Genomic DNA, 22,329 nt, shown 5'->3' with positions numbered 1-22,329 from the left:
TGTCTGGGTTCTCTCTCCTTGAATGCGAGGGGCACTTGTGAGCACCCAGACCAAGGGAATCCAGCGAAGAAATGCTAGGCCTCTCTCGCAGGACACCCGCTTTTGGAACATAGCCACCGTGCCGGGAGAAAGTCCAGGACACATGGCGAGGACACCTGGGGGTGTTCCAGCTGACGGCCTCAGCGAGGGGCTTAGCTAATAGCATCAATTGCTAGAAAGCGAACAAGACATCAGATGCTTCCAGCCCCCAGCTGTCCAGCTCAGGTGTTACAAAGCAGAGACCCCCATCTCCGCTGTACCCTGTCTGAGCTTCTGACCCACAGAAAGCATGAGCAATGATAAATGATTATTCCTGCTTTCAGCCACTCAATTTTGGGATAATTTATTATGCGCCAGTAGATACTACAAATATTAAAAGAGACTATAGATTCAATATTAGAATTAATAAGAATTTAGCATGACTGCTGGATACAAAATCAATATACAAATCAATTATATTTCTACATACTAATAACAAACACAAGCCAACTTTAAAAGTTTACATAGCATGAAGATGTAATAACCCAAGAATAAATACAACAAAAGCCATGTAAGTTCTTTAAAGAGACAATCACAAAACTCTATTCAAATATACTAAAGAAGAACTGAAACATGAAGATATACATTATGTTCATGGATTCATAGAGTCGATATCATGTAGAGATCAATTCCCCCAAAGTTGATTTAGTACTATGCATGCCAATCATAGTAAATGTCACAATTACCGTGTAAGGGGACGCCGATTCTACAATTTAGATGGGAATTGTAAAGCCGAAGAAGAGCCATTGCCCTCAGACAAAAAAGAAGTTGAGTACTTGCTCTACCAGATTGTAAAGCTAAGGCATGTGACCCCGGGTTATTGGTGCAAGGGCTGAGACGTGAGCATGTAGACATAGCAGAAAGCTCCTACACCAAACCCCATAGATACGGAAGCTTTAAGCAGGGCAGATGTGGTAGGGTAGACCAGTGGTGAGCTGAGGAAGTCTTCATCGAATGTCTTTGTGACAACTTGGGGACCACGTTGTACAAAAAGGAAATTAAGTTTCCCCACACAGAAACCAATTACAGATGGTTTTAAAAACCAGGGAAAAATTTCTTCATACACTTGAAGTAGAACATATTTTTTTTTTCCTTTAAAACTTAGTCTAAAAGAAACCCCACCCCAAATAGGCTTGGTGAATGTGACCACATTGAATTTAAGAATTTCTGTCCCTCCAAAGGATCTTTACAGGTAACAGATGAAATGGTATGAACCTTTGAATTGCTTCAAAATCATCGTGTGTGGCTGGAGGGGCGGGGCAGTATGTATAGCTCAGTTTGGCCGAGAGTAGTGGTTGCTGTAGCTGGGCAATAGTAAAACTGGAGACGACTCAAATAGCAATACACAGTGGAATGAATCCACCTCTCCCTGCGCCCCGCCCCGCACATGGCCCATTCACACCATGTAACTATACAGCAGTGGGCCTGAGCTACAGTTGCATGCATCAGTATGAATGGTTGTCAGATGCAGAAGGAGAGCAACTTCCAAAGGACCCATTCACTATAATTCAAAGGCAGGCTCAGTAAAACGCCATCTGCTGAGGCACCCATACTTGGGTGGGACATGTTAAAGAAGGGAATAGTTATCACAACATTTTGTGTAGTGATTATCTCGGCAGGGGAGGTGGGCAGAAGGCATGAGGCATAGGAACTTCTAAATAATCTTAAACATTCTGTTTGTTTTTTTCTTGAAGAATTGTAGTTCATTTGTCCCCCAGACTAAAGGTTTAGAGGCAGCTAGTGCTGGGCTGGGGAAGATGTTGGATGATGCTGTGAAGGGCACAGGATCCTCTACTTTTGTGGTGCCGTCTCAGGTTGTGGCTCCCTCCTGGCCTCCAGATAGCTGCTGCTCCTCCGGACATTGCACTTGTATTCCAGGATGGAAGAAGAACACAGGGCAATGTATGAAAGGCCACAGCAGCTGCATTTCCCTTTGTGTTACGCAAGTGAAAATTTCCTCTCCTCAGGTGCAACCAGAGTTGTCCTACTTGAATCTCATTGGCTGGAATGATGCCACAGGTCAATCTCCAGCTAGGAGGAGAGTAGGGAGATGATGGAATTGGATCTGGGGTTGGTCAGCCATGGCATCTGCCAGAACAAGAAGAGAGCATCCTCATTTCAGTTTTCCAAGATCTCAGCCTGTGCGTTCTCTGGAACACGTAACTTATCTCAGGGGAAGATGTCTCTTGACAGAGTTTCATCTGGCACCATGCCTGTCCCAAGGCAGGGCAGAAAACTGCTTGCTCTCCTGTAGGCTCATCCCTTCCTTGTTTCAAAGTGTGGTGCTTCTGACTGTGGTCTTTGGAGCCAGACTCTGTACCCAGGAGCCCGGGCTTGGATGTCTGCTCCTCTTCTCATTAGCCGTGCGACTTTGGACAAGCTACTTGCGCTAGGCGTCCAAATTTCTTTATCTGTAAAACGGAGTGAAAGTGGTTCTCACCTTTTCAGAGTGTTGTGGGAAGTAAACAAGCTACTCTGTGTAAAACAGAACAGTGCGCAGCCCTCGGCCCTCACGCAATAAATGTTAGCGATTATTCTTCAAAGCGTAGAATTCCACGTGGTGTCAACCAGATCACAGGGTTTGATGGAAACGCCTTTCATTTCCTTCCCACGCCTCCAAAGCGTCTCGAGTTCCATTTTCCCTTTGAGCTTCTCGGTTCTGAAACCCAGAGCCGCTGTGCTGCGTTTGAACTTCTCCAATGGAACGGGGGCTGTTCTCTCTTAAGCAAATGTTCCTTGTCCTGATGAGAAGTCTGTGGCTGTAACTCGGCCACCGTTCTCCTGGGGCTGTGAAATCTGTTTCCTGGGAAAGGTCTTGCTTCAGCTGGGACTCAAACACCCTCAGCAGATTCCGACTGGAAACCATTGATGTTTCCCTGGTCCTCGGGCCCCCCGGGGCTCTCACACCTCTGCCCCATGTTCCTCAAGAAACAGTCTCTTGCTCGCTTCTAAATATGCTGTGCTGAAAATAGCATTTCTATTTTCTCTATTTCCCTTTTCTGGTCTTACATCCCTTCAGGGGGACTCATCTGGGCTCCCTAACCTTTTATCTCACTGCGTTAGGGGGTTGGGTCGCTTCCCCAGCCCTGTTTTTTGGGCCCGCATGTATTCTTTCCTTTCACTTTCCCACTGCTTTCTGGCCCAGATACTCACTTCACTAAAATTCCCCTCTGCGTAACCTCTCACGGGGTCCCCACCATGTGGGATGTAAAATCATCCCTGGGCCTGCAACACGCAGCCGTCCTGAGCTGGATTCTCCGATACAGAAATTCCTCAGCCCTGAGGACCATAGCTAACCCAGATCTGGTCTTGCTCTGTTATTTTCCTGACTGCTTCCCCTCTAAGGTGTCTCATATCTGCTGGGCCTACCAGGATCCCCCTAATTCCATAAATTCATGAACTATGTTCCCTCAGGCACCAAGAATACCTCCTTGCCCATTTCAAGAACCGGGACCTCAAAACATAGCAGGTGATTCCTAGTCGAACGAAGACAAAGATTCTCCCTGACTTCCTATTCTCCACTGTGAGATGGTGTCAGCGTATGAAATACAAGCCCCTTCCCTCCTGTGAACACCTACCGCCAGGTTTTTGAGTTCAATTACTTGGAAAAATCATCTTCCTTTCTGGTAAACACAGCGAGTGCTCCTGGGGTTGATTACAACGTGATCTTTTGTATTAAAATGTCATTATAACAATTCAAATAACTGGTTAGTTGCCAGCCACCCTATGTAATAGAAAATCGATTTAATGTATAAAAAAAGCAGACTTTATGTAAGAACAAAATGTTCCTGGTATGTTCAAATTACTTTTTATAAATTATGGAGGACATTTTAGTGCAATTTCATTCAATTTAATACTGAACTCTCAGATTAAAATATTCAGGAGGGCAGCAAACTTATGTCTTGGCATTCTTTTTGTTTTTCAGGAAAAAATTGCATTTATAAGAAAAAAGATAGATATGAACATAACATTAATGCCAATGAATTATGGCAAGTTACCAAAATCAGATGTATTATTCAAAACAATCTTGAAACCCAGTGAAGAGAAAATATGTTGCAAAAACTTTATATTCTATTTTAAAGTAAGAATGTTTATTATGTAAAAAAATGAATCTAGTTAAAGATTAAAATAATAAAATCAATTTAAAGAACATATAACACTTCTCAAATGGTTACAATTAAGATTTCAAAGTACATAACCAGTCTATTGGTTGGGCAAATCATATATACTCTCAATTGTTAACCAAATTTCCTATGCATACGTCTTCCTACCGCCAACAAAAAGCAACCTGTTCAAGGTCAAGTACCAAATCAAATTTATCTTTATATTCCCCTCCCCCTAAAAAGTATACTGACATCTCTTAAGTACTTATTGTTTTAAAAAATAGACTAATTTGATGAGACCCCCGCTTATTTGGAATTCAGCATTGCTTTTTAACAAAAAACATAGCTGTTGACCTTGTTAGTCTAGAGAGGGGGCAGGAAGGAGAAAAACATGTAGACTAATAATTTACTGCAAAATTAAAAAGAATCAGAATACATATTATTACTTGCTGAGCTCATCAATACTTAATTTGTATAAAATAAATACATAATTCATGACTCAATTTTATATGAAAGTAAAATATTTCTGATTAATAAAAACAAAACAAATTTCACGACACACTTTAATTTTATGAAATGTTACACAAAAATTCCTTACTGGATATATTTTGTTTCCATAAATTGCTTCACCATATTTTTTGTAGTCATTCTGCTGAAGTATTTATTAGCAAACACAATGTCACTTAATGACATTGTAAGATTTATTTATTCCCCTCCCCCAAACAGGAGAGAAAATAAATACTCATATGAAATACTTAGAATAATAGCTTTACTCATTTATTTATTCAACAAACACTGAGTGCCTACCAGACGTAGGTGCCAGGCAACAACACCAGAACAGAACCCATCAGAGTGAACAAAACATTAAAACCCTTCACTTTCGAGTTTATTGTCTAGTATGTGCCAGATGATCCCTACCCTCCACCCCCAGGAATTCCACGGCAAGTTACCACAATCAGTCTTAGGTGGCACGTAAATTACAACAACAACAACAAAACCAGGGAAGGAAGATGAGGAGTCCTGAGTGCTGCTAATGGGTGTTCTCAGTTTAAAACAGTAAGGTCACCAGCAAGAGTTTTCTGAGCAGGTGACATTCAAACACTTAGTGGAAGTGGCGGGGGAGGCGTGGGAGCTCAGATCGTTTTATAGACTCGATGCGAAGTGACTTGCTGAGAGACTACCGTCCGCAACCTGTGTGCACCCGCCAGGGCACTGGAATCCCACGCTGGCTGAGAGGGGCTGGAAAGACGTTCTTAGAGCCCTTTCTCAAGTATTCACTCCCATTGTCTGAAAAATAATGGGCTGAGCTTCAACGGTTCTCAACCAATGGTGCTGTCACCCCCATTGGGCACCTGCGGAAGTGTTAGAGCGTGTCCCTGGGTGTCACGATGATGCGGGGACACACCTGGCAGTCAGCGGCTGAGGTCCGGGGAAAGTGAGTCTATTGTAATGCACAAGAGAGTCCAGCATTGCGGCTCGTCCCGCTGCAGGTACCCATGGGGCCTCTGTTGAGAACACTGGGCTAAGCGATCGGGAAGCTTCAGTTGGGAGCTGATGGCAAATGTCCCCACCTCTACGTTAGTGGGCAAAAGGTACTTCCCCTCCCGCGTTTCTATGCAGGGGAACCTCCACAGCAGTGATGCGGGGGCCTCTCTCCCCTCAGTCTCTCCTCTGCTTTTCTGTTTGATGCATTCGTCCTCTTCCTGTCTTCTTCCTCTGTGTATTCTTTTTCTACTGCTGTACATCAAACTACCACAAGCCAAAGGACTGAAAACACCCATGTGTTAGCTCACAGTTCTGTAGGTCAGGTGTGGTACTAGCCCTGGCTAGGTATCACAGACCTCAATCAAGGTATTGACTGGGCTGTCTCATCTGGAAGATCTGGGGGAAACACCTGCTTCCAGGCTCACTTTTTACAGCTGTGGTTGGCAGAATTCAGGTCCTGGTGACTCTAGGACTGAGGTTTCCCATTTCCTTGCTGGGTGAACACCAGGGGGCAGCGTCAGCTCTTCCCACAGGGACCACCCCCCTCTCCATCAAGCCAGCAGCACCACGGCAAACCCGTGTCTTGCTTCAAATCTCTGACTCTCCAGTTCATTAAATATTTTAAAATTTATTTAATAATTACACAAGTAACATATGAATATGTTCTTATTATGAAACATTGAGTAGAGATGAAGCTAAAGACTTCCTTGATATCCCTCCCCTATTATTCTCCCAAGAAAAAGAACATTGTTAAAATTACTTAGTCAGTCTTACAGATCACATGTACATATAACTTAGTAACATCTTTGCATTACTAATACCATTATTGTATGTAACACGCAAGTCACAGGTTAAGTCTTGGAAAGGTTTCTATATCATTTGCATATATATCTACTTGACTCTTTGGAACTTCTGTGCAGTATTTCATTGTATGGATGTGCCATTGCTTTTAGGGATCACCCCAGTGGTGATCGCTCCCACCCTTCCTGTTGCTTGCTCATACAGAATGATGCAGACAAGACATTTTTGTACAAAGCTCTGTGGTTATATATTCGCAGTCAAACATTTCAGATCCTACAATTTAGATTGGTATACCTGCTGCTTCTTTTTGGGATTGAATCAACCAATTTGCCCTTCATAGAAGCATTTAGGTTCCCATCAACAGCTTTGTTGCAGGTTTGTGGAAGCCCAGTAAAAAGCTTTTCTTCTTCCCTGTCTGGATTCTGACCTGACTGAATAATGAGAAAAAAGTTGTGTGGGGCAGAAATCCAAGGCGGCCACCACCGTCTTTGTTCCTGCCTGCACTCACGTGCTGTTCTCCTCGTCCAAAGGTAGAGCCTAAGTCTCCTTGCCTTGAACCTGGGGGGAATCTGGGGTGGGCAGCCTTGAGCAAAAGAATGTAACACCAGTGATGCTTGGGAACTTCAAATCTAGGCTGTAAAAGGACTTGCAGCTTTTACTTGGGTCTCATGGAATCCTGTCTCCTGGGAAGTAACCCCTGGGAACAGAGCTGAAATACTATGAAAAACTATTCTGTGGGCTGAAAAGTTGTATATTATTATATGATATATCTTTACTTGCAGTTATATATATGTAATTTGTATGATATATCATATATATTATTATTAATCATTTCTTCTTTTATTTTTAAATTTTTAAATATATTTTATTGATTATGCTACTAGAGTTGTCCCGTTTTCCCCTCTTCATTCACTTTCACCCCCTCCCACCAGCATTCCCCCCCTTAGTTCATGTCCGTGGGTCATACATGTAAGTTCTTTGGCTTTTACATTTCCTATACTATTCTTAACCTCCCCCTGTCTATTTTCTACTTACAATTTATGCTACTTATTCTCTGTACCTTTTCCCCCATTACCCCACTCCCCTTCCCTGCTGATAACCCTCCATGTAATCTCCATTTCTGTGATTCTGTTCCTCTTCTAGTTGTTTGCTTAGTTTGTTTTTGTGTTTTTAGGTTTGGTTGTTGAGAGTTATGAGTTTGTTGTCATTTTACTGTTCATAGTTTTTTATCTTCTTCTTTTTCTTGGATAAGTTCCTTTAACATTTCATATAATAAGGGCTTGGTGATGACGAACTCCTTTAACTTGACCTTATCTGGGAAGCACTTTATCTGCCCTTCCATTCTAAATGATAGCTTTGCTGGATAGAGTAATCTTGGATGTTGGTCCTTGCCTTTCATGACTTTAAATACTTCTTTCCAGCCCCTTCTTGCCTGCAAGCTTTCTTTTGAGAAATCAGCTGATAGTCTCATGGGAACTCCTTTGTAGGTACCTGTCTCCTTCTCTCTTGCTGCTTTTAAGATTCTCTCCTTCTGTTTAATCTTGGGTAATGTAATTATGATGTGCCTGGTATGTGCTTCCTTGGTTCCAACTTCTTTGGGGCTCTCCGAGCTTCCTGGACTTCCTGGAAGTCTATTTCCTTTGCTATATTGGGGAAGTTCTCCTTCATTATTTGTTCAAATAAGTTTTCAATTTCTTGCTCTTCCTATTTTCCTTCTGGCACCCCTATGATTCAGATGTTGGAATGTTTAAAGTTGTCCTGGAGGTTCCTAAGCCTCTCCTTATTTTTTTGAATCCCTGTTTCTTCATTCTGTTCTGGTTGAATGTTTATTTCTTCCTTCTGCTACAAACTGTTGATTTGAATCCCGGTTCCCTTCCTGTCACTGTTGGTTCCTTTCCCTTTAATTCATTTTTCATAGTCTTCACTTTTCCCTCTATTTTGCCACCATACTCAACCAATTCTGTGAGCATCCTGATTACCAGTGTTTTGAACTGTGCATCTGACAGGTTGTCTATCTCTTCATCACTTAGTTGTATTTCTTCTGTTTTTTTGATCTGTTCTTTCATTTGGGCCATTTTTGTTTTTGACTTGGAGCACCCGTAATGTAGTAAGGGGCACAGCCTTAGGTATTCCCCCCGGGGTGGGACAACCCACATCACTGCTTTGTGTCACTGTCTGTGGGGGAGGGGTCTGAGAGGGAACAATGCTGCTTATTTGGCTCTCTGCTGGCTTTCAATCACTTCTGCTACCCACAAGCAAATTGGGTCCTCCTGGTGCTGATTCCCTAGGGGAGTGGGTGGGTTTGTGTGCATTGTAGGACCCCACGGTTCTCTCCAACAAGCTTGCCTGTGAGGCTGGGAGTTTTCCTGCTGCCGTAACCCACACAGGTTTTTGCACTCAGAGGTTTTGAGGCTTTATTTCCCCGCACTAGAACCCTGGGCTGTGCGGTCTACCTCGTTCCCCAGTTGTTCCTCCTGGTTTATCTTCATGCAAATGTGGGACCACTGGGACCATTCCAGCTGCTGTCTTGCCCACCCCAGTCCTCTAGCTGCTGCCTTGCCACTAGTCTTCTTCACCCGGCTGCCTGTCTCTGTCCCTCCTACTGGTCTGGGTGAGTGTTTCTTCTTTAATTCCTTGGTTGTCAGACTTCCATACAGTTCGATTTCCTGTCAGTTCTGGTTGTTTTTGTTTTTAAATTTGTTGTTGTCCTGCTTTTGGTTGTGCAAGGAGGCACAGTGTATCTACCTAGGCCTCCATCTTGGCTGGAATTCTCAATTTCTTTTTTTTTTTTAAGTTTTTTTATTGTTGTTCAAGTACAGTTGTCTCCATTTTCACCCCATCACACCCCCCAATTCTGCCCATCCTTGCCTCCCACCCTTGAACCTAAATCATTTATTTCTATTATTGCTAGTATTATTTATACATACTTATTATTTTTACTTGCATATTTTTGAGAAGTTGCATATATATTTTCATGTTAAATGCTCACATTTTTCCTTTTGTATGAACTGATTTATTATATATATTCTTTGCCCACTTTTCCTTAGAGTTATTTGTATCCCCCTTTTTTGGGTTTGTAGTTCTTCATGTAGTCTATGAACTAATGCTTTGTCTATTTAACTGTTTGATTTTTACTTTTAAAATCAAACCTTAGTTTTAATAATATTTTTCTTAAATGATCAGCATTTCCACTTATGGATTTTGCATTTTGTGTTTTAATGAGGAAGGCCTTTCCAATTCCAGGATAATAAAAGTATTCCTTTATTTTTGTTACACTTTTAATACTATTTTTATGCATAGGTTTTACTTCATCTGTAATTATTTTTTTATGATATGGCAGGAACAACTTTATTATTGTAACTTCTTAAATATTTATCTAATTTTCACAAAAGCATTTATTGGCTATTTTATGATATTCCCACTGACTTGAACCCACAAACTTTATTATGTGATAAACCATGGACGTCTGTTGGAGGAGGTCATGAAGAGGACATGACTGCCCGTTGACCTTTGAGCTGGACCTGGCCAGTCGGGGCTCCTGGCCACAATGCACTCCTACCGTGTTCCTTGGCATGCACATTCTGCCCCCACTCCCAAAGTGGGCGCTGTTCTCGAGGACACAGCCTTGAGAGGCCAGTGTGTTGATGTTGACACCATCTGGAGTGAATACAGGACTGACCCCAGTGAAGAGCTCTGTATAGAATTTAGGATTCTGGTGGGCAGTGCGGAGGTCTGCTCACTGTGGGCCACCCACGCCTCATGTGTAAGTCCCCTCGCTTGTTAAACCTGCCACGTACCCCCCTGGAGTGGTCTGCCTCTTCCTTCCGTCTCTCACCCTCTTGTATGGGGGCCCATTTCAGATTTCATCTGAAGGACTCCTGAGGTTATGAACTACCAACTTCCGAAATTTCTCTTCCATTGCTCTTTTTGCCTAACTTCGAACAAATAACACATTGTCAGTTAATTAATAACACATCGTTAGGACAATACCGTTTATGTACTTTCATTATTTTTCTTTTGGTTATACTATGTCCCAGATTCTGGTTTAGATGTTTTGGAGACAATTTCATGTTTTGGGTTTCTCTGGTTGCTTCCTGATGGTGTCGCTGAACATATTTTTTATCCTCCCCATGTTTTTTGTACGTGGAAAGTAGTGCTGTGGGGCGGATTGGAGTCAAGTTCAACATTTTAATTAGGTACTTAACTAGGTTATTAATTAGTCGATATCCACCCTTGTTAATAGACTATATAAGCTGTATGGAGGAATGCATCATTTTCAGTTTGCTCATTGTTAAACGTCAAATACCTAAAATGATGACTCTTGCTTAATAAGCATTAATTTTATTGGTTTCTTGAATGAAGGAAGCAGGCAGGAGGCTGATCGTAGAAGGCCTGTAGGGTGTTTAACAGATTGAGGAATGATCTAGAGAACATTGCAGTTGAAAGAGGCAGGCACTGAAGCGGAATGTATGTATCAAGCCTGGGTGACTCGATGAACGGTCACATCATTAACGGAAGTTGGGATGACAAAGAAAATGATCATTGCTTAAGTAACTTGTACAATAGTTTCTTCATGGGAAAATCAGGAGTTGAACTCCCACCTCATTCCAAAGAAGTCTATTAGACAGAAAAGAAGAGATAAGCAAGAGTAGTAATTGGGACTTTAAGACAAATGTGGAATTCTAACACAGAATACTGCTGGTTCCAGCATTTCCTGGCCCCAGGGGAGCCTTGGGAAAGCTAACCCTCTGGGCATCCCATGATCAGACATGTGACATTGCACCATTGGCCTTGTGGCTTTACCTGGCAAGGCCTCTGCCAGGTTGGTGCAGGCCCTCTGTGACCTCTGTGAGGTAGCCTCTTCCCAGTCTTCTGAGAAGCGTGGCTAGAGAGAGACTCCCTGCCACCACCCAAGTCCTCAGGGTCACTTGTACTTTCTTGATGTTGTGGCATTTTCTAGGGAGAATCCCAGAGGAGAAATAAGGACACAGATATTGACCTCTTGTTTTCTTCCCCTTTTTGTCTTCCTGTAGCCCTGTATTAGTTTCCTAGGGCTCCCTTCAAAAAGCACCACAAACTGGGTTGCTTAAAGCAACAGAAATTTATTATCTCCTAGTTCTGGAAGCCAAAAGTCCAAAATTAAGGTGTCAGCAGGGCCATGTTCCCTCTGAAACCTGAAGAGAAGAACCCTTCCTTGCCTCTCCTAGCCTCTGGTGTTGGTTGACCATCCTTGGTTCCTTGGCTGGTAGATGCTTAATTGCAATCTCTGCCTCCGTTGTCGCATGGTGCTCTCCCTGTGCCCACATGTCTCTGTGTGATCACATGGTTGTCTTCTTGTTAGGACCCTAATTATATTGGATCAGAGCCCACCCTAATGACCTTATCTTAACTTGATTCACTCTGTAGAGACTATTTCTTTTTAATTTTATTTATTTATTTTTAGGGACAGGGAAAAGAGAGAGAGAGAGAGAGTGTGAGAGAGAGAAACATCAATGTGTGGTTGCCTCTTATGCACCCCCTACTGGGGACCTGGCCCACAACCCAGGCATGTGCCCTGATTGGGGATCGAACCAGTGACCCTTTGGTTCACAGGCTAGCACACAGTCCACTGAATCACGCTAGCCAGGGCAAGACTATTTCAAAATGAAGTCACATTCATGTACCATTAGTGGTGGTGAGAACTTCAGCATTCATTGTTTGGGACACAATTTAACCATTAACAGTACTCATATGGCATGCATTTTATCAAGGAATGACTGGCTTCCTCTCCTTGCTTCTGTAGGTGGAAGGTTCTCTCTTTGAAGTTGCAGGAGAACACTATGATGATGGGTTTTTCAGGTGCAGTTGTTCACGAGCCAAAGGAGGATAAATAAAGACTTAAAAACCTATTCTCAAGACCATCACCTGGTTTGAGGGCCTTTGTCTTAGTGTCCAATCCTGTTTTTGTATGCTAAAAGCCATGTATTACCTCGCTCCTTTTCTTTGTGATCTGTCTCTGTCTGGAACAAGTTTTCATATCTGCCCCAGGCAAATGCAAGCTGGCAAGGACACAGGTCATGTATGCAGAACAGCAGAAGAATACAAATTCCATTAATAATGTAACGATGACTATCTAGGTAAACATCACAATTAATCTCAGCTTCACACTCCTATCACCTGGTTTAGTTTTCAAGTAACTCAGTGTTAGTTTGGGATTTGGGTGCTTCTGTGAAAGACAGGCATATTCGATACAGCTCAGTGGGAGAAAGAACAATGGAAGTAAATCGTCAGGTGCAGAGGAATGAAATATCAGGCAGCCTTTGACCTGGGGGAAGTGAAGCACTTTTAATCGTAATGAATTTGGTGAACTTTGAATACCATTTGCAAATGGCATAGATTACAAAAAATTCTTGTTCGGTTTCATGTACTTTGTTTTTGAAGCAGAAACACTCACAAGGAAAACAGTTCCCATATGTTCTCACTTTCAAAAGTGTGGAATAATCAGTGCACTTTAACGAGTGAGTAGATCTGTCTCCCATGTGAGCATCATATGGCGCAGGCAGTAAACAGCTTCTAAGTGACTTTGGAAGGAAAGGCCCGAGGTGGGACTGGAGTTCAGGTGGGTGGGAGGCTTTGGCAATGAGGTATTATTTATTCTTCCTTAATTAGGGCGCTGCATCTCACATGTGCCTCGGTTTGTTTTTAGCTCATGATAAAGTAAACAGTTCATTACAGTCTCTTCCATAAATACCCCCAAAATAACACAGTGCACGTGTCGGAAGGAAATAAATATTTACCGAATTAATGGAGTCTTGCTCACCAATATATGCCAACCTCATATTTGCATTTATTATTTTAACTTTTATTTTTTCAATGATGCCTAGAATGTCTGCTTTTCCCCTATGAACCACATTTATTTTAAGTCAACTTCTAAATATTCATTCTGTCTTGATTCTTATCATTGACTGTTTGGGAGTTTGTTTCATAGCATAGAAGGCTGTCAGAGCTGGAAATTGCCAAAGAATTTTTTTAATAAAAAAGTAAAACAGAAAACCCCTTTTATTTGTCAGGCTCATTTGTCATTGTCTAAAGGTCTCATGTGATACCCCATTCTTGAGAGTAGGCAGAGCAAGGATCTTTTCCCTCCTTAAACCTGAGGACGGAAGTGGAGTTCAGTTCATTCATTCTTTTATTCTTTACTTTCATTTTTTTCTCACTCAACCTTGTCTCTGTCCCCCTGGAGCTTACCAAAGTAAAATGAGCAAGCATCTAGCATTAGTTAGCATTAAAAATGTGGGAAAAAACCAAAAAGAGAGGTTTCTCTAATTTGGGAGGTCAAGAAGGAGGGCTTATCTGAGAAAGAGACATTGGAAATGAGACTATGAAGGGAAAGAGGCAAGTAGGTAGTTGAAGATGGGCTGGGGGAGAGGGAAGAATATCAAAGGTCGGAGGGGGAGGGCAGCAGTTCAAGGCCTAGGAGGCAAGGAAGAGTTACCTGTTTGAGGTAAGGTTATGAACAAATTATGGAGTGAGAGGCAGTTGAGGTTTGTTGGAGAAATACCTAGTGAAGTGAACAAGTTGAGACTTTGAAATGAGCTAAGGAAACTAATGGAGACCCTTTCACAGATGCTGGAGCCTCTGGGGATCATCTGATTCCATCAGGCTGTGAGCTTTCATCTGTGTTAGGCTGTTGCACCATTCTGTGAAGATAGAGGTTAACTCATAGAAAATTGATAACACTGCAAATAATTTTGCCTAGATAAAAGTAAATTAATTGTGTCCAGTGGAATGCTGTTGATTATTGCTCTATAAATTGAATAGTTTTTGCAAATTCATTTTTTACTCCATGTAAATTTGTGGTTCTTTGACTTTTCATCTGCACAGGTTGTAACATCTTTTTCAGTTCCTTCATTAACTAGTGAATTAAATAAAGTCTTTGACACATGTTTATTTTATACTGGTTCACCCAATAAATTTAGTTTCCCACCAAGATTTAGTTCAGGCTTTGTATACAATGTAGGGAGCATATTCATATTTTCCTTCTTTTGTCTCCATGGAGGATCTAGTGGTCCACTGCACAAATACTTATATGTTTTTCTCCCCTCAACCACCGTGCAAATGTCTTCCTATAAATGGGTAATTTTGGTTGGCTTTAGGACATTTCTCTGGTCACTTTCGATTACCCACAGTAATGTATGTTTTCTCCTTCCATGCGCCTCCGTCTCACTGGCAGACACACACACATATGCACAGACTGTGCTCTGCAGAGGCTTAAAAGTCCTATGGAGAAGCCTTGGGGGCTGAAACATCCGAGTGAGTGAGTGGGCTCCAGGTCCTTACCCTCAACAAAAGTGACACAGGTAGCAAGTGCTCTAGGTGTTCATAGGCCACAGTCATCACTGAAGGTTGGTGTTGTTAGCCAAAGATTTTTTTAGAGTGGTTGGGTTTGTGCTGGGACATCAAGGATGAATAGGATTTCCAAGTTCAAAGGAGAGGTCATGGCATCAAAAATTAGAACAAAAAAATAAACACATATCTGGGAGGCATAGAGGTAGTTACACCATTCTGTATATAAAACTCTGAATTGACCTTGTCCTAGGGAGGTGGGGAATGAGGCCAAGGGGGTCCATTGCATCCCTTCAGTGGGACTTCATGGAGATCTCAGAGCACTTCTACTTACAGCTCACCCTCCCCAGCCAAAACTCACATACAGGGCACACAGTTAAGCACAAGGGAAGCTGGAGAGTGCCGTCTTAGCTCCATTGCTGCTGTTGTTTTCGTGTGAGGAAGAAGAGAAGAGATACTGGAAATCAGCTACAGACAGTGTCTGCCACAGCCCAGCTCAGGTTACACCGTGTCCTTCACTTGGTTGAGGTGATTAGGGAAGATCCATCTCTCCTTTCTCTGATGCCTCATTCGACGTTCTCAGTGCACCAGCACAACCATTTTTCCACGTGTCCAAATCACAACTCTGAGCCTCGGCTCTGACATGAAGTCATTATCACGTTATCTTTCTGAGCCTCTGAGCCTTGAGACAGATGTACTGGATATGCAGCATTTCTTCCAGGCTTCTTGTGATCATACGTGTCCTTCTTATACCATACGATCCGTTAGGGCAAAGATTATAACTCCTTTTGGGCCTGGTGATATTTCACATGAGATGCTTAAGAAAGTAACTTCAATAAATTCTGGTTGATTAAAAGTCTAGATGAATGGGTGGATGAATGGGTGGGTGAACGGGCAGCCCAGATGTGCACCGTCTCACGCTCTTGGTTTTCGTCCCACATTTACATAGATGCAGAATCGAGCTTCTCATTGAATTTCCTAACAAGCATCCATACGTGCAAAAACTTCCGATAAGCAAAGCAAATTCTACTAAAGAATTTATGGGGGTGTCAAAGCAGGAAATTTGCATCCCATGCTTGTCAACCAACAAGTTCTGACTCCTTAAGATTTTTCTAGTGTTCAGCATTGTTGCTTGGTTGTACCAGGGTGGTGTCCTCCCATCTGGTCATTGCCTCAGGCAGGTGCAACTTTTCTGGCTCATCTCTAATTGCTTGGGCTCCCTTATACCCCAACCCACCTCTAGGCCCAAAATACAAAACTAAATAAAATTAAACAGCAAGTAAAAACTGCAGCTTCCTTCCAACTAAATAAATTACCCAGTAATTTATTTCTACAACATTGTATTTCCAAGCAAAATAAAGGGCCAAATTCACAAGGACACTTTCCTTAAGGCAAGTGGGGTTGTAACAATTTTGCTTCCACAACAGACAGATAGATGAAGAGATGAAGATGAGGGAGTGAGAACAAGAGCCAGGAACCTGGAGTGAGCTGCTTTTAAGACGGCAGTTACTGATGGATCATAGTCCACCCGGCTTAATCATCTGCAATGTATTATTATCCTCACGTAGAAGCGAAGTATGGTGGGATCAGAGCAGTCTTCCCCATGTTCAAGGTGATCAATGGCATGCACCATCAATGGAATTAAACCTAGAGCCTTCTGATTCCAGTGCTCGTTTGTCCTTGCCTTTCTCAAAATGTCGCTTGGCTGCCTTCCGGGAGGGGTCTACTCCATAATCAGGCCAGCCATCTTTCTGAATGCCTGACTTCTCTGGGCAAAGAAATGGCACCCCAGCAGCAGCTAATTAGACCTGAGCAGCTGGAGTTACCCCCAAATTACTCAAACTGTCCTGGCTTGAGATTCACTAGTGGTCCCCCACAGCACTGTCATCTGATAAACAAATGAAAACCCTGGGAATTGCCTCTCAGCTATTTCACAATGACAAATGTTTGGAGCAGAGCAGATAAAAAGGAAGACCACAGAGGAGGGAGGCCCTTCATGGAGTAAAGGTGGAGAATGCATACTGTTTAGTGGCTGTGATTTCAACACCTGGAATAATTGCAATCTGGCAAAAGAGCAAAATGTGTAAACCATTGGGGTTGGAGCTTTGCTTCTCAAAATCATCCCAGGATGAGTTCATTCCGTGGTAAGAAATCTAGATCTGCTTTAATATAGTAGCCACTGGTGGGTAGATGTGGCTGCTTAGATTAAAAATAATTATAATTAAATAAAATACAAGATGTAGGTCCTCAGTCTCATTGGTTATACTTCAAATGCTGAATACTGCATGATTCTGGTGGCTCCTGCCTTGGGCAGCCGAGATAGAGAACAATCTCGTCATTGCAGAAGTTTCTATGGGAGCGCACGGACCTAGAGCAGAAGATGGGGAGGTGGCAGGAGGCCACGGACGATAACGCAGAGCTCATTCCCAGAGCAGACGTTTGCAGGGCAGTGCCAGTGTTCAGACCGAATAACCCAGAATTATTCCACCGCACCCATCCATTAAATGACAATGGCGACTTCCACCCATTTAAAAAAATGTGATATGGTCCACATAACATTAACTTTACCATCTTAATTACTTTAAGGACACAATTCAGTAGTTTTAAATATATTCACGTTGTTGTGCAGAATTTTTTCATCTTGCAAAGCTGAAACTCCATTAAACAACAACAGTGCATGTTGCCCTTTTCCCAGCCCCTGGCAACAACCCTTCTGCTTTCTGTTTTTATGAATTTGACCACAGGTACTTTATATGAGTGGAATCATACAGTATTTGACCTTTTGTGAGAAGCTTATTTCATTTAGCATAATGTCTTCAAGGTCCATCCACATTGTAGCATGTGTCAATTTCATTCCTGTTTAGGGCTCCATAATATTCCTTTGTATGTACGTAGACTACTCTTCGCTTATCCATTCACCCAACAATGAATACTTGGTTGCTTCCCCCTTTTGGCATTATGAATACTGCCTCTGTGAACGTGGGTGTATGAGCATCTCTTTGAGACTCTATTTTCAATTCCTTAGGTATATATCCGGAAGTGGAATTGTTGGATTATATGGTAATTCTATTTTTTATTTTTATTTTTTTTTTTGAGAAATCACCATCTTGCTTTCTATAGTGGCTGCACCATTTTTTTATTCCTACCAACAATGCACAAGGGTTCCAATTTCTCTGCATCCTCAGCAGCCCTTATTTTCATTTTCTTCCCTTTAAAAAAAATTGCCATCTCTGTGGGGATGGGGAATATCTACCCATTTTTAAGGGGTACCTTATTTTTCATGGTGTGGACACTATGCTTAGAGGGAACTTTTTCAAATGCCAATTCATAAAATGTAAGCTAATAGAATTTTCTAACACTTCCAAAGATGACATTAAGGTCAAGAATCTCACTTGTATAGCAGCACATAGAGAAGGGCCTTACGAATAGATGTCCGCCCTATGAAGCTTACATATCTCTCAATGCTCAATAAAAGCTTTAGAATCATATTCAATAGTGATGCATCCCAAGAATCACAAATTTGTGTCTTGTAAGTTCTCCTAAAATCATTATGTTGACTTCTCTATTTCTTGTCATTTGTTAATACTAACTCTTCTACTAAAAAAACCAAAACAAAACAGAGAACAGGAAAAGAAATTCTGCAATCAACCCTCAGTCCTGTATGAAAATTACTGCTATTGTAGTTTTCTACAAAGCCTGTCTGTACAACACCACATGAGGATAAAACGTTTAGCGACATCAGCTTTAAAAGTCATATACAACATTCAATGGCAATAATAGACAGTCAAGCACCTGATATCCATAGTTGACAAAATGTTTCACAGACTGGCATCCATTTAAATGTATCCTTTCTACAGAGGGAGGGGAAAAGAGATAGTGTCAGCTTCCCAAGGCATGTCATAAAAGGATTCTCACGGTCTGTGGATCTGAGAACAAAAAAACAAATAACAACAATAACAAACCTAAAAACCTCACAGCTGCTGGGGTGGCTATTATCAAAAAGTCAGCCAACAACATGTGTTGCTGAGGACGTGGGCAAAACGGAGCCCTCATGCAGTGTTGGTGGGAGTGTAAATTGGTGCAGACCCTATGCAAAGCACTGTGGAAATTCCTCAAAAAAAACTACAAGACCTAGAAATTCCACCTTATTTAAATAAACTCAGAACACTAATTTGAAAAGATATATGCACCCTCTTTGTTCATTGCAACGTTGTTTACAATAGCTAAGATGTGGAAGCAGCCCAGATGCCCACAGATAGACGACCTGATCAAGGAAATGTGGTAGCACATGGACAGTGGAATATTATGCAACAATAAAAAAGACTGGAATCTTGCCATTTGCTACAACATAGATGGACCTAGAGATTTTATGCTAAGTGAACTACGTCAGACAGAGAAAGAGAAATACTGTGTGATTTCACTTACATGTGGAATCTAAAAAACAAAACAAACAAACAAACAAAACTGAACAAAAACAGACTCCTAGAAACCTCAGTCTGAGGGTTGCCAAAGGAGAGGGGTGCATGGGGGAGGAGTGAAGAAGGTCAGGAGAATCCAGCCTACGATATTGTGGTAACTCTACCTGGTGACACAGGATTGCTAGACAGTGCGGTGATTACATGGTAAGGCATACGAACGCTGAGTCACTATATTGTGTACCTGAAACTACGGTAACTTTGCATACCAGCTATATTTAAAAGAAGACAATGCAGGTAAGGGGTTTTACCAGAAAGTTAAACACACCAAAAGCTACTTCCTGTGCACTAAATGTAAATCAACAGCACTTTCTGTATAAAAGCAAAATATTCATTATCAAAAGTTTGCCCAAACTGTTTGATTAAAGCGCTGATTTAAACAGTTTGTATATCTTTAAAACATATCGATCTCTACAATTCCTTTTTACTGTAATGAGGCATAAGTTTTCTTAGTAAGTTCAAACAGGTGCATAAGTAAATAAGCCAGGGAAATAATAGTCAGTGAATGTCTTTAAATCTCTTCTTACATTGCACTTTTTAGAATGTTTAGGGAAAAACATTTGAAATCTTTGCCATCAGTCTAATGAAAACAAAGAAACAACAAAATAAGCTGTGAATAGTTAAACCAAGCAACTCTAAAACCATGTTCCACAGGTGGGTAATCATACTTTTAATATATATATATATATTAAACCATACTTTTAATATATATATATATAGTGTATCTGAATAAGGTGTGCATACTTACACATAATAATATCAACATGTATCTGAACACATACGCATCCATATTCTATATGTGACTCCTTGTTGGCTCTATGGACTGCAGACACTTCCTTCCGTCCGACGTACCTGTGTGCGCCCTTGATGTGTTTATTGATAACCCGAAGCTCTTACTTTTAGTGTAATCTTGTTCATCAGTCTTTCTCTTTTGACTATTACTTTTTCTGTCTGTACTTGTGCCTACTTCAAGGTCATGGGAGTAGTATCAAGTGTTGTTTTCTAGAGGATTCAATGTTTACCTGGAATTCATTTTTTGTACATAGAATGAGGTAAGAATGAAATGTATTTTTTCCATATGGACACTTAATTGACCTAGCATAATTCATTAAAAACGCCTTTCTGTGCTATCGTACAGGTCTATCTCATTCATAACTTTAATGCTCATGTCTGTGTGGAACTGCCTCTATGCCAATTCATCTCCCTTTGTGCCCATGCCATTCTGTCTCATTTGCTGTATGTTTATAATACTACACACCTTGATATTGATTAGAGTAATTCCTACAACCTTTTTCTTTGATAAGGAGAATAAACTCTCAAACAACCAAAACCCCACGAAGAACCCAACAACAGACAGAACACTTTATGCCACGTATTCTAAAGCCTAAAAACTCAAATAACCAAAACCGCCCCTAATGTGTGCCCCTCACTGCCGTCCCCTGGCTTCTCCTGGTGACTGCTGAGTCCTCCTTTTTAAGAATCTATTTGCATATCAATTGAGAAGGGTGCCTTACCTTGTTAATTGTGACTCCCCTAGTTTCCAAGACATATATTTAAATCTATTTCTCAATATACACTTCACCTTACTCACTGATCTTTTCCTGTTTTCAAAATTGTGTTTTGAATCTTTATAAGACTTTTGAGTTTGGATGTCTCTGAAATGGGTCTCCACCCTAATGCAGAAACAAAATATGTTCATTTTGGGGAGCAAGAGTGGGGGGCATGGAATCTAGGATACTGTTCATGAAGAAAACAAACCTGAAGACAGCTGGAGTGTTAGGAAGTGAGACAAAGCCATACCCTGACTCGTGGCTGGTGTATTCTCCTGTCATCTCTTCCCACATGCAGGTAGCTTAGTAAATGACAACGCCACCTTTTACCATTTCTGCGCTGTCATCTTATTTTCACAATTGGCTGTCGCATTGGCAGGATGTGGAGCATCCCAGATCTGGAGAACATGGGAAAAGGACTAGGAGGTGCAAGTTGAGTGTACGTGTGGTGAGGTCCCTTGATGTTCCTGTTTGTAAATCATTCTCTTTACCTGTGCTCTGCCAGCCAGGGAATGATGCTGAAGTCAAACTCCATCTCTGAGCTATCCAGGAAACCTTTTCAAGTTCTGGAAGACTTTTGCTTTTCTAGGTGGCAAGCATAGCCTGAGTCTGGCCGTCTGGCTTTCTATCTTCTGTCTGACCCCACGTCCCCTCTTCAAAAATGGGTATTTTTCTTTATGTGGGCTCCATATTGATTTTTACACAAATGGATTGTTTTGAATCTTTGAGTTATTAAGGAGCCTTACACCTGCTCAATTTTTGTTACAGTGTGATGGTCCCCTATGTATAAAATGCACTAACGGAGAAAGAAGCTCCCCATAGATGGCCCCACAGGACTGTCTTCCCTTGATGGCCCCTGAACCATGGAAAAGCAAACTAAGGGAAAGCATTCTCTTGTCCAGTGTGGACAAGGTGTCTGTAGGAAGATGATGCTTATAAAAGATGATGCAATCCTGTATTGCCCCTCTCATAACATGCCCAGAAGTGTTCCCAAACCTCATTAACAACCTGGGGTGAAGTGGGGAAACTGGAGAAAACTTCTGCAGATACCTGCAAAAAGCCCCCCAAGTAAATAACGAACCCTCATATATTTGAAATCTTTATCCATCCACAAGGACAGGTTGAAGAAATTGTAACTGAAAAAGCACCCAGGGCATTGAGGTATTATTGAGTGTCCAAAAAAACCCCTCACCAAAAACCTTACTCACTTCTGCGTTTTACTAGTTTGTTTCAAACCACTGTTGTACCAAAGACCCACACCTCCGTAGTTTCCTTTTCTGAGGATGGCAGCCTCTCCTCTATGAAATTGTCTGTATCAACATAAGAATAAGCTTTTGAAGTATCATTACTAAAGTCTCTGAATCCTTAAGAGTGCTCATCCTAAAACCCATCACCAGTATTGCTCTCCTACCTAAAATAAATGAACCAAAGACTTCTTGCCAGGGTGAGCTATTTTACCCAAATCATTTCTCTATTGTCCAGACCTAATCTTCATGTTATAACATTTTGTTT

This window comes from Desmodus rotundus, chromosome 4 (assembly GCF_022682495.2).
Source record: "Desmodus rotundus isolate HL8 chromosome 4, HLdesRot8A.1, whole genome shotgun sequence".
NCBI lineage: Eukaryota > Metazoa > Chordata > Mammalia > Chiroptera > Phyllostomidae > Desmodus > Desmodus rotundus.
The sequence above is the reverse complement of the archived record's forward strand: the minus strand, read 5'-3'. Positions refer to the sequence as shown.